Below are 17,694 nucleotides of genomic sequence, written 5' to 3' on the forward strand. Positions count from 1 at the left end.
TTCCGTTCTGCTCTTTACCTACCCTGTGTGTTTCTCACACAAGAGAAACAAAGTGATGGTTAAACTTGTGTGTCTGATTTATTTCACTTACAATTATGGTCTCGACGTTCATCCATTTATGTGACATCTAGAATATAGAAAGAACTCAAAAAATTAGACTCCTCAAATTTAATGACCAATCCAAAAACGGGCATCTGAAATGAATTTCTCAGATGAAGAAGTAGAAATGGTAAATAAATAGAGTCCACCAAAAAAATGTATACACACTAGAGCAGGTCTCTGTCCTAATAAATGTCTGGAAGCCAGTGACCACCACTTTGAGCACCTCTTGTAATTGTAGAAGCCAAAGGTAACCTATATTAACCTCAGGATGTCTCAGCAAATTTAGTATTAAAATATTTATGCAGGTTTTTCTTTTCTTGGTGTATCCCTTTTCTGGTGGACTCTGTATATGAAAGAATGTCCAGCATCACCCATGCACATTAAAACACTGAGATTCCATCTCCAGAAAGAATGGCTATCATCAAGAAATTAGTCAGTGACAAAGACTAGGGAGCTGTGGAGGGCAAAGGAACCCTTCTCCATGGTTGGTGGAAGTGCAGACTGGAACAACCACTGTGGAAATCAGTGTGGAGATTCCCCCAAAACTAAAACTATAAGTTCCATTCGGCCCAGCTCTTCTCCTTCTTGGTATCTTCCTGAAAGAGTTAAAATTCTCCTGCAGGGACAGATGCACACAGGTTTGTAGCAGCACAATCTGTAATCGCTAAATCTTGAAAATAGCGCAGATGCCCACCAATAGATGATTGGATAAAGAAAATGTGGTATTTATACGCAGTGGAGTGGAACTCTGCCATGAAGGATAACGTTGAGACGAACGCTTAGGTAAATGGATGCACCTCGGGTCTCTTCTGATCAGGGTTTCTCCATCACATCGTTGACTTCCCTTCTAGTCCTTGTCTCTGGGCGGTACGCCCCTCAGCCTTCCCACCCGCTGCTGCTGTCCCCTCCCTGGGTTCCTCGGGGTTTCCTCCTCCTGCTCTGGCTCCCCTGCCTCCGTGGTCCGGCCCTCGTGCCGTCTGGCCTTGGTCCCGTCCACCTGGCCTCCGCCAGCGGAGCCCCAGCTGGTATTGTCCTGTCTGCCTGCTGCTCCTCTGCCCCCACCCCACACCTGCCTCCAGATCAGTGGCATAGGACCCCTGACTGTCCCTTCCTTCAGGCCTTGTGGCGAGGCGGTGTGTGGGCTTGCAGCGGAGCCTTTGGGGTGTGCACCACGTCCGTCCCTGTCCTTGACAGCCTTTTGAGAGCACGTGGGGTCTTCTCTCTGCTTTCAGGGCTGCCACAGTAGGGAGAGGGACATGGGTCTCCTCCCAGGGGACCTAAAGCCTATGGGTCGACGCCTGTTCCTGGATGGGCCTTGGGCTCCTCTCAGGAGAGGTCTGTGTGGCCCGGGGCTGGGGGCTGTCCCAGGGACCTGGCGTCCCCGTGGGGTGGGCAGGGAGGTCATGGCTCAGCTGCATGCAAACCCCCTCCAAGGCCTGTGCTGCTCTGACCCTTTCTGCCCTGCTTCCTGCACTAGTAGGTGCCTAATAATTGCTCTCCAATGCAGAGAGCAGGGGGCGGGGGAGGGGCGTGCAGAGCCGGGAGGGCTCTCTGCGGGTGTGCTTGCCTGCCTTTCAGAGGGAAGGGTGTGTTTTCTCAGCAAAGACTCCACAGCAGCCCCGAGATCTCTGCCTGTGTTGAGGGCCTGCCCAGGCACAGGCAGCCGCTGAGGTCCTGCCGGGTGCAGATTTGATTTGGAGTTTTTTATATCCAAAGTAAAGCATCAGCCGGGCGTGGTGGCGCATGCCTGTAATCCCAGCACTTGGGAGGCTGAGGCAGGAGGATCGTTGCGAGTTCAAGACCAGCCTGGGCTACAAAGTGAGCTCAAGGCCAGCTTGAACTGCATAGCGAGACCCTGTCTCAAAAAGACAAAAACAAACAAACAAACTAAAAAACAGAGTAAAGGATCATTTGGGCTAAAATGTTCTCATTGGCGATTTGGCCTGGGGATTTTGATTATGTAGCATTCGGCAAGTCCCAAACCATAAGGGTGACCTGGCCGTGCCCATGTCCTCTACTGAGGCCTCTGGAGTCTTTGCCTTGGGGGCCCAAGAAGTCTGATCCCACCGTTGGTGACATCAGCATTGGCTTGTGAGACACAGCCTGGGTGTGGGGTGCAGCCACGGGGCGGGTGCCCCGCAAATCAGGGTTAGAGGTGATCGAACCCCAGGCCTTGATTCCTTGTTTTCCCGTTCTTATCCACCCTGAAACCAGGGCAGTTGCTCATGCCCAGTGCCGGGGCTCCAGGCGTCCGGCCTCTCCGGATTCTGGCCCCGGGACCCACGTGCCTGCTAAGTACCCTCGGGCAGGTTGCTTGAACCATCCCGAGCCTCACATTTGCCACCTGTAGAGGTGGGAGTCACTGGTGACCGGTTGTGCTCTAGGGTGGCTGGGGGAGCCCCGCACGAGGGCTTTGAGCCTCTGTGCCACACACTGGCTCGTGGGAATCAAGGTCTGGGTTCGAGGCTGCCCGACCCCTTACCGACCGGGTGGCCTTGAGTGGGTTTGTTCACCTGTGACTTGGTGGTCACACCAACCTGGCCTGGTTACCATGGGATTCAATGAGATTGCTCGTGTGAAAATACTTTGTTACCTTGCATGGGGTGCTCTTGGCCCTGCCTGACCGGGAGTCCTTCGCTGCTGTGGAGCGGGCCACAGCAGCTGGCCACCCATGGGTACCGGGTAAAGTCGCACTGCGCTCCCTGGAACTCTGCTGCGGCCTGCAGTGCTGGGCAGAGTGGGAGGCTTGGGGGCAGCACACAGCCGGTAGTAGGGAGACGCAGGGACGGGGCAGGATCCGCACTGAAACACTAACAGCCAGCAGGTTTGGAAGGGGAAGTAGGGGAGGAAATGAGGATCCAGCCAGGCACGGTGGTGCGTGCCTGTAGTCCCACTGCTCTGGGTGGCTGAGGCGGGAAGATCTCAGGTGGGAACCCAATCTGGGTCATTGAGTGACTGAGTGAGACCTTGTCTCGATAAAAATTTATGAAAGGGCTAGGCATGTAGCTAAGGGTGAAGGCCCTGGGGTCCATCCCCAGTACAGAGAGAAGGAGAGACAGAGGTGGGAGAATTGCTTAGAATTTTTAGAAGCCACCCAGAGGAGGATGCAGTGAAGATTTTGGAAAAACCGTGTAATAGTAGGTCATGGGCAGGGTGCCAGAGCTGGATGGTTTTCAGGAAGGCAGAGCATCCTAGGTGCCTAGTTAGGGCAGAGCTGGAGGCTGGGTGCTGCCCCCGCCCCCTGCCATGGCTACCCAGGTGGCCATGGTATCCCCCTGAGAGGGCCGCGCTGTCCTCTCCTCCCTCCTGGCCTGCTTGTCTGCATGAGAACTCATGTCAGCCCATGGGGTGGGGAGCAGGGGGGCTTCATCTGCAACTGTGTCTCTCTCAGCCTTCACAGCCGCGGGGACGCCGGCGCCCGTTCCCACAGGACAGGCTGGACCCAAAGATTCTGGACCAGGCCTCCCCTTGAGTAGAGAGGCGCCCTCTGACTGATGGACTGCGCTGACCCGGGGGTCAGCCACCTGCCCCCGAACGCTGAGACTTGGGGGAGCTGCAGAACCTCCACGGCCGCCTCTGTGGAGGGGGCTCGGACCTCTGCCTCGAGTCACAGGGCTGCCGCGAGGCCCTGCACGCAGTTCCGAAGCGCCAGGCTGGGCTCGACCCTCGTGCTCTCAATAAATGTTTCTTGTCTTAACCAAAGCAGTGATGATGTGCTACTAATCTGAGGAGGGGAGTGGGGTGCTCTGTCGGTGGGGGTTTCCTTTTGCAGTGTAATGGGGGCCGGGTAGGGAGTCAGCTCAGGACCAGGAAGCTACCCGTGCCCTACCGGATGGGCACTCGAGGTTTGCAACGAACTACCCTCTTCGGTGCCCTTCCCCACGCTCCAGAGGGAGCACAGGGAGGGAGTGGAGGGAGTCTGGCTTTGGAGAGGGGCTCACCACTCTAGTCGCTGGAGCCCAGGAAGAATGTCTCTCCAGGGCTGTGAGTCCTCCTCCTCCGCTCTTCCCCAGGGCCATGGCCAAGGGGCCAGCAAGGCTGAGACAAGCCAGCCTGAGGCCCTAGGCCAGCACGCATTCCTGAGTAGGTCTCCGTGCATTGCGGAGGTAACGCCTCAGCCCACCCTGCCTGGCGGTGCTGGTGCTGATGGGTGTGGGGAGCTGAGCCTTGCACCCCAGTGGAGGCAGCGGGGACCAAGGGAGCTGCTGCACCTGCTTTAGTCTGAGCAGATGACAGAGGAGGAGCTGAGCACTACTGCCACCATGACCATCACCGACACGGCGGCCACCAGGGCCACTGCAGCCAAGGCCGCCATCATGGCCGACACAACCGCAGCGGCCGCTGGGGCCATTGCCACCACCGCTCCCTGTCCCTCTCTTCCCTTTTCCTTTTCCCCTCTCCCTTCCTCCTCCTGCCTGTTCTTTTCTCTTTCCTCCTCCTCCTGTTCTTTTGTCCCCCTCCCCCTTCTCTCTACCTCCGCTCTTTCCACCTTTTCTTCCCCGTCTTCCTCCTTCCCTTCCCCACTTCCCCTCCCGCCTCTCCGTGCAGTGAGGGACCTCAGGACACCTGCAGGCGAGTCCCACTGTGAGTGCAGAGGACTGACCACCGCCCTTCTGTTGAGGAAAAGGACTGCCTTGAGGACCACGGCCGTGCCCCGGCCTGGGAGACCTGACCACGCCCTTCGCAGAGACTGACATGGATGGTGCCGAGCCACAGTTCACCCTGCAGGGAGAAGAACACGAGATGGCGGTGCCCAGTCTAGATGAGTCCATGACCAGCTGGGTCCGCGAAGTCCTACTGCCGGTGAGACAGCCTCCAGGGACCCCCAGCCCTCCAGACTGAGACCCCCTCTGATGCTCCAGAGCCGAGACTCCAACTCCAGACTCTGCCGAGGCTCAGATGTTCCAGAAGAGGGACCTCCTCGGTCCTCCAGGGAAGAAGCTCCAGCTAGCTCCAGCCTCTGACAAGCCGCAGGCATCCATACGGGGCACCCTCGTGGTGTTCCAGCCCTGGGACCTACGCTGCAGCCTCCGATGCCGAGACTTCCAGAATGAGGAACCCGCTTGATGTCCCAGCACCGAAACCCCAGCTGCAGCCTCTGACAAACCCTGGACATTTAGAATGACTCCTTGATGTTCTAGAGCTGAGACCCTTTTGATAAAGCGAAGGCATCCAGAAAGAGGCACCTCCTTGATACTCCAGCTCCAGCTTCCAGTGAAGTCCAGATGTCCAGAAACAGGACGTTCTTTGATGTTCTAAAGCACGGACTAAAGGTCCAGGCTCTGATGATGCTCAGATAGATGGCAGAAGGATTTCTATCATGGTCTAGAGCTGAAACCCATCTCCAGCATCCAGTGAAGTTCAGGTACCTAGAAAGAGGGTTTCCTGGATGTTCTAAGCTAAGACTGTCCTAGAACCTCTGGTGATGCTGAGGCTTCCAGAAAGATGGACCAGCCTAATGTTCTAGTGCCAGCTGCATGCCCAGCTTCCAGTGAAGCTCAGAGGTTCAGAAAAAGGAGCTCTTTGATGACCTAGAGGCAGAACTCTTGCTCTAGCCTCTTGTGAAGCTCAGATTTCCAGAAAATGAACCTCTTTGATGTTCTAGAGTCAGGACTCCAGTTCCAGCCTTTGATGAAGTTCAGATGTTCAGAAAGATGGACACCTTTGATGTTCTAGAGCTGGGATACAGCTCTCATGCCTGAGACTCAGATGTCCAGAAAGGGGACTCCTTGAGGTTCTAGAGCCAGGACTTCATATTCAACCTCCAGTGAGACTCTATTGTCTAGAAAGATGGACCTGCTTGATGTTCTAGAACTTTAGCTCTCACCTCTGAGGTGCAGATGGCCAGAAAGGGGAAACTGATGCTCTGGAGCTGGCCCCTGAGACTGAGATCTGCACACAGAGCGTACTCCTTGATGATTTAGATCCAGGCCTGCATCTTCAGTTTCCGGTGGAGCCAGTACTGAACCACCATCTTGCAGTGAAGCTTCCAGCAGGTCCATCTTTCTGGACCTCCTTGGTGTTCCAGAGTCAAGATCCGAGCTCCAGGCTCTGATGAAATTCAAATGTTGAAAAGCAAGTACTTTCTCAATGTTTCAGAGCTGGAATTCTACCTCCAGCTCTGATGAACCTCAGATGTCTAGAAAGAGGGACATCTTGATTTTCTAGAGCTTTAGGCTTAGGTGTCAGAGAGCTGCTTTGCATTGTAGAGCTGGGACTTCAGCTCTAGCTTCTGAACCTCAGGTGTGTAGAAAGCGGGAATTCCTTGATGCTTTGGAGCTCAGACTGCATCTCCAGCCGCCAGTGAAGCTCAGATGTCCAGAAAGAGGGACATCCTTGGTGCTCTAGAGCTGAGATTCCCGTCTCCAGTTTCTGACGAAAGCTCAGGCGTCCAGAACTGGTGAGGAAGCCCGAAGACTGCAGGGTTGTGGGTTTACCTGGGCAGGGCTGGGTGTGGCCAAAGTTTGACCTGAGACTGAACAGGACAGAGGATACTGTGCCTGGGGCATTCCTGCCTAACAACATTGACATGCAGGTGGCTTCCAGCTGCAGGAGGAGAGATGGGGAGAGGAGGCTCCTCATAGGAGGAGGCTGGCTCTTGGAAGAGGATGGCCGCAGAAATCACAGATGATACAGATGGTGCTCTCAGCCGTGTCCACTCAAGAGTATGTAATGCCACGGGGAATCGCCGATTCACCCTTTCTCACTGGCGAACTCAGCTCTGGCCACACACCAGCCTTCACCCGTGGGGCTGCCAAGCTGGCCGCACCCTGGAGTGTAACTCAAGCTAGTTTCTGCAGCTTAGCTCCTCTCCCAGGGGAAGGTGTGAAACGCCCACTCACCAGCCTGGCATGAAGTTGAGACCTTGGGGCTGGTCAGATCTGGTTGCCTCCTTCTAGCAATGGAAGTTCATTGAGGGTGGAACTGCAGACAGTGCCAGGCCATCCTGATGGGTGTGAAGGTCGCAAAAGCAGCAAAGGACACCCTCAAATGCACGGAGCCATGGATGCCAACAGCCCACGTGGAGCTGCATTTGCGGCTGGAGCTTTGCCCTGCACACCGAGATGGCGTCTCTTCTCCAGGAGTGCAATTCATTCCAGGGGACGACCGTCCTCTGAGCCGAGAGATGACGACAAATTAAGGCCAAACGCAGTAAGAACATCCTGGGCAGACACAAAGTGATGAAAAATGTAGACACTGGGAGGAGGAGAAAATCTTGAACTTTATTTTGCATGTATGAACTCTGTAAAGCTCTAGACCAGGGTCTTCCGAGAATCTGATTTTTGCTTCCTTTTGGGCAATGGAGACTGAACCCAGGGCCTTTGGCAGGCCAGGCAAGCGCTCCCCCACTGAGCTACCTCTGCAGCCCCGAGAACTGATCTTGTCAGTTATGCTATTCTTACGTGGTTCTGACAATAGACCCCAGAGAAGGACTGATTACATCCAGCCCCAGTCTGGAGGAAAGGGAGCAGCAAGGAGGAAGTCTTAGAAAATGGCCTAGTGGTGCCAGCATCATTGTGGTGATTTTCCTAGAAATTTGGAATTTGGAACTGGAATGTTCACTGGAATTTGGAACTGCGCAGGACTTCTTTTTATGGGGAACTGGAACTCGAGGCCTGGAATGGAACGAGGGAGAGATGTCATCCCCGAGGACTGCCTCGCTCCACCCGTCTCCCTCGGCCAAGTTATTTTAGGCACTTTCCAAGAATCAGCGATTATTAGAACCACTTGCTGCCGATTTCCTAGAAGTCCTGACAAGAGATCCTGAAGCCAAATGCAGAAAGGAAGAGCCCAGCTGGTGAGGTTTGTGAAGAAAATGTGGAATCTGATCCACAAAGTCATGGGCCACGGATAACAAAGCTCAGAAGTAGACTGTAGGCCTGCAGATGAGGACAGGATGAACCGAAGTCCCAGGCACAACCCCCAGCTTCAGACAGAGGTGAGGGAGGGTCTGCTGCCAGGCCTTGCCCCAGGTTAGCACTGACTGTCCTCCCTGAGACTCAGTTTCCCATCCCTGCTGGAACAGTGCTCCCCCAAGGTGTGGAGTCACCTGTCTGTATTGCTCACCTGGACCCCAGAGCCGTAGGATTTGGGGCCAAGTGGTGGGCTCCAGGTGACAGACTTGAAAGCCCGAGGAGCGTCCTGAGTGGCAGCCTTTGAGAAACAGGGAGCCCGGGCAGGGAGGCAGGTGATGACGGGGAGGAAAACCATGGCTCTCTCCCTCTGCAGAAGGGCGGGGCTGAGCCCTAGGTCTCCCTGACACCACCCACTCAGCTCACGGACCAGTCTGGGAATGGAGAGTCTTTGGACTGCGATTTTCCTCCAGTGCCTGAAACTTTTCCCGCTTATCTTCGGGAAGACCCGGAGTTTGGCATGAGGCAGGGATAGGCAGGAGAGTTGTCACCTAACCTCCTCCCTTAAGTGGGGGGCCGTTTTCAAGTGCCTGAGGCCACAGCAGCTAACCGCACCCCGACATACCCTGAAGGACACCGGACTTGACACCCACCCATAGAGCATTTTATTTGACTGAACTGGAAACCCAGCACAGGCCTGCAGAGATCCTCATCTGAATGGCAGCAGCTGCCCCTTGCAAAGGCTGAACCCACGAGTGGCCACGAGGGTGGAGGTGGGTGGGGAACACGGGCTGGGGGGCGGTGGGGACAGGTCAGTGGCTATCTGCCCCCGACCTGAGCCCTGCAGGCCAGATGTTGAGCAGTAAGAGAGGGAGAGGGCATCCCCGCCCCCTGGGGACATTGATTAGCCCCTTCTGATAGCAGTGGCTTCCCAAATGGCCCCCAGCTGCTTCCTGCAGCCAGGAGGCCTCTAGGCAGGACCCCTGAGCTGCCCTGAGTGAGGGGTAGCTCTTTGGCATCAGCTTAGCTTAGCTCAGTAGGCATTTATTGAGCACCAACTGCATGCCAGCATGCAGTGGTGACACTACCAATGACTAGGTGGGCCGTTAGGTGGGTACACTGGGTGGGGTGCACTGGGGCCCATGCTCTTCAAACAAGAGGACCAATGGGAGGGCGGGGGCTGGCTGGGTTCTGGAACGTTGCCTCTATACCTGCACTTTACAAAGCACTTTATTGTTTGCCTGGTGTTGCGCATGGTGGAAGGTACGGATGGCGGTGTGGGCTGAGCGCTAGTTAGTGCCTGGGTCTGATGGGGAGACCCTGTGTGGGAGCGCAGGGGCCATTCAGGGCTTTGGGGCATCCAAGGGAACGGGGGGCAATAGGATCCTGGATCTGCGGGTCAGAAAGGCATTCTCCGAGCCTGCAAGGAGCAGAGCACCACCCCTGCCCCCCGTGTCCCCCAAGCTGCCCTTCCCGTGCCTGCGATGTACTAGCCAGGCTGCGACTTAGATTGAGGGTCACCCCAAAGGGCGGGGCCTGTAGAGCTTGGTGCGCATACCTCCATGAAGCACTCCTGCAGCTCCCGCGCCTGGTGGAGACGCATCCACCCCTGTGCCCCGCTCCTGCCCAGCCCTGAGCTGCCGGCGCCTCGTGGGGCAGGCGCACGGGCTCCTGACCCCATTCTGTGTCAGCCCAGGCGTGTGCGCTGGCGGCCACGCCTGCGCAGTCAGGACAGCTGTGTGCTTGTAGTGCGTGCACGGCTGCGTGTGCCAGTGTGAGCACGTGTGTGTGCACGTCTGAGCTTGTGTGCGTGCGTGGGCGAGGCCGACAGATGGCAGAGAGCACGGAGTGAGAAGACGCCCCAGATGCCCGAGTGTGCCTTCCGCGTCTGCTTCTCAGACCCAGTGCCCAGCCTAGGCACTGCCGCGCACCCCTGTGGCTTTGCCCAGTGACCACACCGCGGGTGGAGCCGTGGTTTGGGCTCCACCCCTCTCTCCCTTCCGCCACCGCCTCTTGGCAGGGCGGCAGAGCTCTGCCTGCTCGGCGCCCCTCCCTGCGGCCCGGATAAACTCCCTCCTGCCCCCCACCAAGCTCTGACCCCCTTGCTTGGGGTTCAGCCAGGCCCCATCCCCTAGCTCTGCCTCGGTTTCCGGGGCTGCGCTCTGGTTAAGCGTGCCTCGAGCAAGGTGCCTCTGCGCCCTGTGGTGCTGGCCCCGGGCACCTCGGGACCTGATGGAGCCTCCGGAGATCGGCTGCTGCGACAAACCTGCAGCAGAGGCTTGGAGCCCGACGCCGCCTGCGACCTGCTTCCTCCGCCGAGATGCTGCCCACCCCTGGCCCCCAGGTCAGTGCCCGCGCCCCGGCGCTTGCCATGCCGGTGATTCCGAACCCAGACGGGAAGTTTGTCTTCTTGATACATATGAACACGTTAATCTCTATGGAGAAATGTCAGAAATAACCTTGGAGTTTTTCAGAAAATATGTTCTTTTCCTGATTGGTTTGCCAGTGAGGGTTGGAATTGATGAATCCTATGAACTTTATCTGTAGCGATGACGGTTTTTTATACACCAGTCAGATCTATTAGGTAATGTGCCAGAGACCACCTCTTTAAAACTCATTCTATAAAAATTTTGTTACCAGTTTGAAAATCAAAATGGAGCTAGGTGTGGTGGCACACACTTAGAAGCCCAGCACTTTGGGAGGCTGAGGCGGGAAGATCACAAGTTCGAGCCCTGCCAGGGCAACTTAGTGACTTAGTGGGACCCTGTCTCAAAATAAAAAAATAAACCAATAGAAAACATGTGGCGATATAGCTCATCCTGAAGGCCCTGGGTTCAATCTCTAGTACTGATTTAAAACAAAACAAAACAATTTAAAAGAAAATAGGAAGGGGTGGGGGAGATACTCGGTTCTCTAAAGTTCTGTCGTGGGGTCTGCATGCAGAAAAGCTCAGCGAGCCCGGATGCGGGCATTGCGGTTCCTCACTGGCAGGGCTGCCGCCCTAGGGTGTGAGCAGGCGGGGCGGAGGTGTGGCCTCCAAGCCCGGCGTCAGGCCCCGGCTGCTCCGCCCCCCGGCCCTGGGCTCCATCTCACGCTTGCCTGTCACCGTGGACTCGTCTCCCGTCACCTCCACCCAGCCTGTCATCAGCGGCCGTTCCGGCCCCCATCACCCACCTCACCTCCATCATCCTCGCTTCCGGCTCATTCTGGCCTCCAGGGCCTTGTACATAGTAGGCTTTCATTCACTCGTCTACACATACGGTGAGGGTCTACTGTGTACCAGGCCCTGTCCAGACATCGTGTAGATGGACGTTGCCCCTGGAGACGCACGCACGCCAGCCGGTGGACGGCAGAAGGGCCCTGGCAGGGCTGCCTGGGACAGTGAGGGGCGGGGAGGGTGCCCAGCAGAGCCTGCGAGGGAGGCCGCTTGGCCCGTCTCTCTGCCCGCAGCTGGCCCGAGTCTCAGCAGAGGCACCAGGAGCTCAGGCCCTCAGCAGTTAGCTCCTGCTCAAGTGCTCCTGATCCTCAGCCCTGGACCCTGTGGGACTCCTGCCCCCTGCAGCCGGGCCTCCTCACACTCTGCACCCCAGCTCCTCAATAGGCATTTTGCCAGGGTCCTTGGGCTGTAACAGTGAACGGACACTGGGGCCCTAAAGTCGGGGTGGTTTGGGTGGGAACGGGGTTGCCTGTTGGTGCTTGACTCCGTATTGGTTGTCAGGTAACCCACTTTGGAAGTTCCTAGGTCCAGGGGAGCCAAGGCGGGGACCCGCTGGGATCTTTGTGGACCCTGTGGTGGTCTGGGAAGGGTGGGCTCCAGAGAACTTTGAAGGCTACCATGAACCCCATCCCAGAACCCTGGTGGTCTTCAGGATATGAACCAGGAGTGCTGATGGGGTTCGTGGTGGTGGTGAGCTGCAGGAGTTGCCTGGGTTGTCGCTGTTTTGTTTCGGACTTGGGCGGCATTCGGGAAGGCGTTGGGGTCTACCAGGCTCAGGTGACCCTGGGTCTCCCACCTTCAAACTGAGACACGGATTCCCCATGCAAGGGCCTTCGGTGGATGTTCTTGAGGGTCTTACGCTATGTGTCACACAGAGCCAGCCCCCTGGTGTCATGAATCCCCTTTCTCTCCATGGGTCACGCACATGCACTGCGCGCTCAAGTGTCATACAGAGACTCCCTTGTCACACTGCCCTCACCCTCTCACGGGTCACAGGTAGCTTTTTCTGCCAACAGTGTCCCCCTGCCATGTGTCACACCGAGGGCCCCGTGGCACACGCAGCCCCTCCCACCCCTCACGTGTCGCACTCAGCCTTCTCCCACTTGTCCCCCTAAGTCCAATCACGTGTGCACAGGCCTCTGGTCACCCCGAGTCCGCTCAGACCCGTGTACCATGCAAGTCCCTCCCCCGCTCATGGCGCAGGGCGCCTCGGCTCACGTTCAGCTCTGCCCTTCCACTGCTGCGGGGTGGCACGGAGGTCTTCCTCCACCCGGGCCACTCTGACCCTCCCACCGTATCTTGCTCAGCTCTTCCCTCCCTCCGGTCGTGCTGAGCCCCTCCGCCGCTGCGTGTGTCACTTTGAGGTCACGTGTCACAGCGTCAGCCTTCCCCGTGTGCCACACGGAACTCGCCTATCCTGTGCGCCCCCATCCTGCCCACACCTGCGTCACACGGAGCTCTCTGCCCCCAGGTTTCATGTCGAGCTGCCCACTGTCACCTGGGTCCCCCCTTACTCCCCAGCCACGCCAAGCCCCTCCTGCAGCCATGCCCCACGCCCCCCTCCTGCCCCAGGTTCCCCCCGTGTCAGTCTCAGGGAGTCCCAGCCCACTGCGTGCTGCTCTGAGCCCCTCCGTGTGTCACACTGAGTCCTCTCCTGCCCGGTGTCACAGTCTGCCCCACCCCTTTGTCACATGGAGCTCCTCCTCCACTGAGATGGCACCGTGGCTCCCACTCACGTGGCCCCGAGACCTCGTGGCTCCCCTAGGCCTCATCCCGCCTCTGTGTCCCAGCAGCTCACGTGTCCCAGGGACACAAGACGCTCTTCCACTCAGGTGGCACCCCCTGTGTCACAGCGAGCTCTCCTGGTGGTCCGGGGAGCCCCGCACCTGGCCACGCCACACAGGGCACCTTCCTCTTGCTGTCTCCTATGGAGCCCTGCCACGTGTGCCACGCTGAGTCTGCTCGGGTTCCTGGAGCCCTCTCAGCGGGTCCAGGCGGCCGAGCCCCTCCCCCGGGGCCACTGGGCACCGTCCTTCCTCTCCGCCTGCCAGCCTCTCCGGGGGCCCTGGCCAGTCTCCATTCCCAGATGCTTGTCGGCCCCTCCCCAGTGCCGGCCCCTGTGGGTGTGATGTGGGGCACTGGGAGTGCAGGGTGCGGTGGGAGGGTGCGTTGACTGAGGAAGCTGCGGGACGGAGAAGGTCTTTGGGGGCGGCACTGCATGGAACCACAGTCCGCGCCCCTGAGATCCGCCCGCTCAGGTGCGCATGCGTGGGTGTGTGCCACGCCGCCGCAGCCCACGTGAGGTCATTCTCGTCACTCTGAAAGGAGCCGGGGAGCCGGTGGCTGCCCCTGCCCCGCCCCTTGCAAGCCCAGGTGTCCCTGCCGCCTGGGAAGTGGACTTCCTGCCAGGTCCCCGTGCAGAGGCCGCGGCGAGGCCGGGCGGGCGGGGAGAAGACGCAGCCCCCACGGCGTCCCCCGTGCCCTCTCTGCCCTCGTGGCTGCCCTGGCTCCACAGTCCCCGGGCTCAGGTCCCGAGGGGACGAAGCGGGGGGGGGGGGGGCGGCGGTGCCCGTGCCCAGGCTGGCTGTCCCTTCCTGTCGCTGCTCTAACCACTCGAAGCAGGCCTCCCACCTGCCTCCTGGGCGCTTTCCTGGGCTTCGGGAGGAGGGTCGCGGCCCATAGTCGGTAGTTGGGGGGTGGGAACGGCTTCATACAGGAGTTGATTGCACAGTTATTCAGCTCCTATATGATGCCTTTCTCCACCCCCTTCAACCACGAGCAGCCCCCGGACCCTCCTCTGCACCCTCGGCTGCACGGGACTGTCCTCCAGCCTGCTGCTGTCCCAGCATGCTCTCTGGGCTGGCTCTCTCTCCCCTCCTCTCCCTCCTTCCCGCAGCCCCCCAAAGTCCTGCAGGGGTGGGCCTGGGGCTGGGCCATCCCCAAGGTCCCCTGTTTGGAGAGAAGGCTGGGCCCAGGGTCACCCTAGAACTCTGGGCCATGGTAGATCCACCAGAGGCAGAGCCGGCCACACTGGGCTCCTCCCACTGAAGGGGTGTTCCGCCCCCCGGAGGGGACCAGGCTCCCAGGACAGTGGGCAGACATGGGCCACGTGATCCCCTTGCTCCAGGACGGGGGCGGGGCAGAACCACCCTTGGCGGTGTCCCTGAGGAGGGTCTCCTTGAGGGGTCTCTGCCTCTACCCAGGAGTTTTTCATGACCAGGAGGCTGAGGCCCCTCATAGGCGGCCTCTTGCTCTCTCCTTCCAGAGACTCCTCGTCTTCCCCGTAGCCCTGGCCCCGGGCCCCCAGCAGCTGTCAGCCAGCGCCCCCTTCCTTCTCCCTCTTGCGCCCTGCCCAGGCCGACACCGAGACCCCTGTCTCCTGCCTCCCCCTCCCACTCAGACCCTGCATGGCAGAGGGGACCCTGGCCTCACTATCTGCATAACCAGCCATGGCAGCCAGCCCGGGCACAGAGGGGCACTGGGTGGGGTGGCGTTTCCTGATGCGTGGAGCCATTGGGGGGTGTGAGAGGGATCCTGCACCCCCCGGCCGTCCCTGCCCCTCCTCCCACCCTCTCAGGGGCGCTCTCTCGGGGTGCACAGTCCGGATCAGGCCGGGTCATTGGGGCTGAGGTCACGTGTGATACGCGTGGGGCCTGCCAAGCGTGGCCAGGGGCCAGCTGCAGCCACAGGCAAGGGGTGGGTGGGAGTGGGGTTGGGTGACAGTTTCCACGCTGTCGTTCACTTCTCCCTCTGGGAGCAGGCCAGGGTCCCTGGGTGGGCGCAGAGGGTCCTCCCGCCTCTGCCCTGGGCCAATTCTTGGGGTCTGGCAAGGAAGGCTCCTGCCACGGTCCTGTGTCAGGGTCCCCTTATCCAACCCACTGCGGACAGACGTGCACTTCTGGGTGGACGAGGAGTGGCCCGTGGCTGCAGGCCAGTTCTGGCACCGTGAGTTGCAGGAAGAACTCCGTGTGTGCCCAGCCTGGGCAAGGGGGCTTTCGGGTTATGAGGAGGGGGTGAGTGAGAGGGAGGGCTGGCCAGGGGCGATGACAAGTGGCACTGCCGGGGGTCTCCTGGGCGCTGGCAGAGCTGGCCAGGTGTCAGTGGCTCGGGTGGGGCACTCAGGTGTCCCCACGGCGGTGGAGGGGGCAGTGCCACGTGCGGGCGCCTGCGTGCCGGCAGCCTGCTGGTCAGAGCAACCAGCGGAGGCTGTGCTGCTGCTCTCGGACGGGTGGGGGCTGTGCGGTCCTTGCTTGTCCTTCAATGTCAACTTCTCCCCTCCCCCCTTTTTTTCAGGACTCAAATAAGGTTTGTATTGTGTCTTTAAAAAACTCTTTCTCCCCAGGACAATAGGAGCCCCTAACCTGGTGTTTGTACTTGGTCAGGCGTCCTCTGGGTCTGGGGACGCCCCTTCCGATGGCTGGGGTGACGGTGGCACGGGGGGCAGGTGTGTTGGCAGGCTTGGGGTGCGTGCGTGCATGCGTGCGTGCTCGGTGGGTGATCATGCCCGCCTTGGGCGTGTCTGCTCTCCTGCAGGCTACAATGGTTGTTTGGTGACCACTGCTGGGTTTAGTTTGGGAGCTCATTTGCTCTTCCGCCTTCTGTGGCTCAGCTGGTAAGGCAGGGGGTCCTCACAGGTCACAGCTCATTCCCCTCCCCCAGGGGAAGACCCTCCGCCTCGGGGACCCAGGTCTGCCTTTAAATCCGGCCCTTGCGGTCGCCGGGAGTGGCCTCCAGGGCACCCATGTTGTTGGCTCAGTGCTGGGACCATACCTCCCGCCCTAGCCCCGGCTCCATCCTCACTTGTCTGTCGTCCTGCCTGGGCCTTGATGTCCCCGAATTCTTTTCTAAGTGGCATTAGAAGGTCCCGGTGGGTGGGGAGAGTCAGAACTCCTACTGGCTGCTTGCACCACTTATTGGTGACCATTTTGAATTCTGAAAGCAGTCCTCGTGGGTCTGAGGGACAGATAGTTTGGGAGGGGTCATCCTGCAGGTCTAGCGGGGGCTCCTGGCAACTTCCTGAAGTGGCTGGGAGAATCTCTGAGGTGAAGCTGAGCCCCCGACCTCAAGCCTGGAGACCTGACCGTGATCTCTGGGTGACGCTGTCAGGGGTAGAGACTCCAGATAGCTGAGTGGGTGGCGGGCGGCAGCCAGGCCTGGGAGGGCGCAGCGAGGTTCCAGTGAGTCCTGGTAGACGTGGGTGAGGCAGGATGGGTCAGGGTGTGACTGGGATCCCTAGGCCTGCCACTGGGGGTCACAAGCTCTGCTCCTGTTGCGGGGTGTTGGGGCAGAGTCAGAGACAGATCCCCGGGGTGGGCTAGAGTGTCTGGCGTGTGAGGTCGTGCCAGACTCATTGTCTGTGGGGAGGGGAGGTGGGCTGGGCACACTCTGGGAGGTCAGAGGTCATGGGTGGGCGACGTGGCCAGGCAGGGGTGAGCGTGTGCTGGACTGTGGAGTGGTGGCCGCAGACAGTGGGTGTCACCCTCCCAGCTTCCTTGGCTCTCTCGGGGACCCCTTCCACTTCCAGGGCATCACACTTGTAGCAGCCATTCGGCCACTTTTAGGGTAGGGGTCCCGGGGCCCAGGCCTTTTCCACAGGAGTAGGGTGTGGGGATCTCTGGAGGCCAGACGTGGAGAGCAGCCTCCCACGCCATCTCCCATGTGACAAGAAGCCTTGGGCAGAGGGCGTTGGGGTCCTGGCCCTTGGAGCCCGGCTTGCTCCCAACACCCAGGTTCATCATCCTTGAAGGCCCCCCTGGGGATGAGCTTGTGGGGGAGGAGCGTCCGTGTCCTCATGGGAGTTGGGTGGCTTTCTGGTGGGGGAGGGAAGACTCTGGAGTCTTGAAGGTGACCCCTTCCAAGGTCCCCTAGTGGGCCTGCACTGCCCCACCCGCCATGCCCCTCTTGTCCCCTCCACAGCACCCGTTCTCCAACCCACCTGTCCCCTCTCCTGCCCCTCCTCCTCCTCCTCCTCTTCCTCCTCCTCCCTGCCCCTCCACCTCCTCCCTGCCCCTCCACCTCCTCCCTGCCCCACCTTTTAGAACAAACCACAAAGTCAGATAATCTTTTGATAGCTTTACTTTGGGGATGAGAAAAGGTGGGGGTGGGAAAGAGCGAGGAAAAGTCTCCTCCCCGTGGCGGAAAGCAGGGGTCTGGTCGGAGCACCCTTGGCTCCCTGGCACAGGAGGCAGGGCGTCCGGCGCCTTCTCAGTCTCTCTCGGGTCCCCTCCCTCAGCGGGAGCTTGAGGCCCCAGTGTCCAGTGTCCGTGCTGGGAGGGGAGGGTTGCCCGCTCAGTTCGGCCGCCCATGGGGGTGTCCCCGGGTCTCCGGGGCATCGAGGCGGGCAAGTCCATCAGGTGAGTGGCACTGGTACGTCGGACGCTCTGAAGTGGCAGTCAGGTAAGACCAGAGCTCAGGGTCAGATGAAGTCCACGTGGAGGGAGCAGAACCAGACGGCGGGGGTGGGCTTGCTTGCGGGGTGGGATGGGGCGGTGGGTGGAACTTCGTCTAGGACCCCGGGAGGCC

The sequence above is a fragment of the Chinchilla lanigera genome, unplaced genomic scaffold (genome assembly GCF_000276665.1).
Source record: "Chinchilla lanigera isolate Chin_1 unplaced genomic scaffold, ChiLan1.0 scaffold00137, whole genome shotgun sequence".
NCBI lineage: Eukaryota > Metazoa > Chordata > Mammalia > Rodentia > Chinchillidae > Chinchilla > Chinchilla lanigera.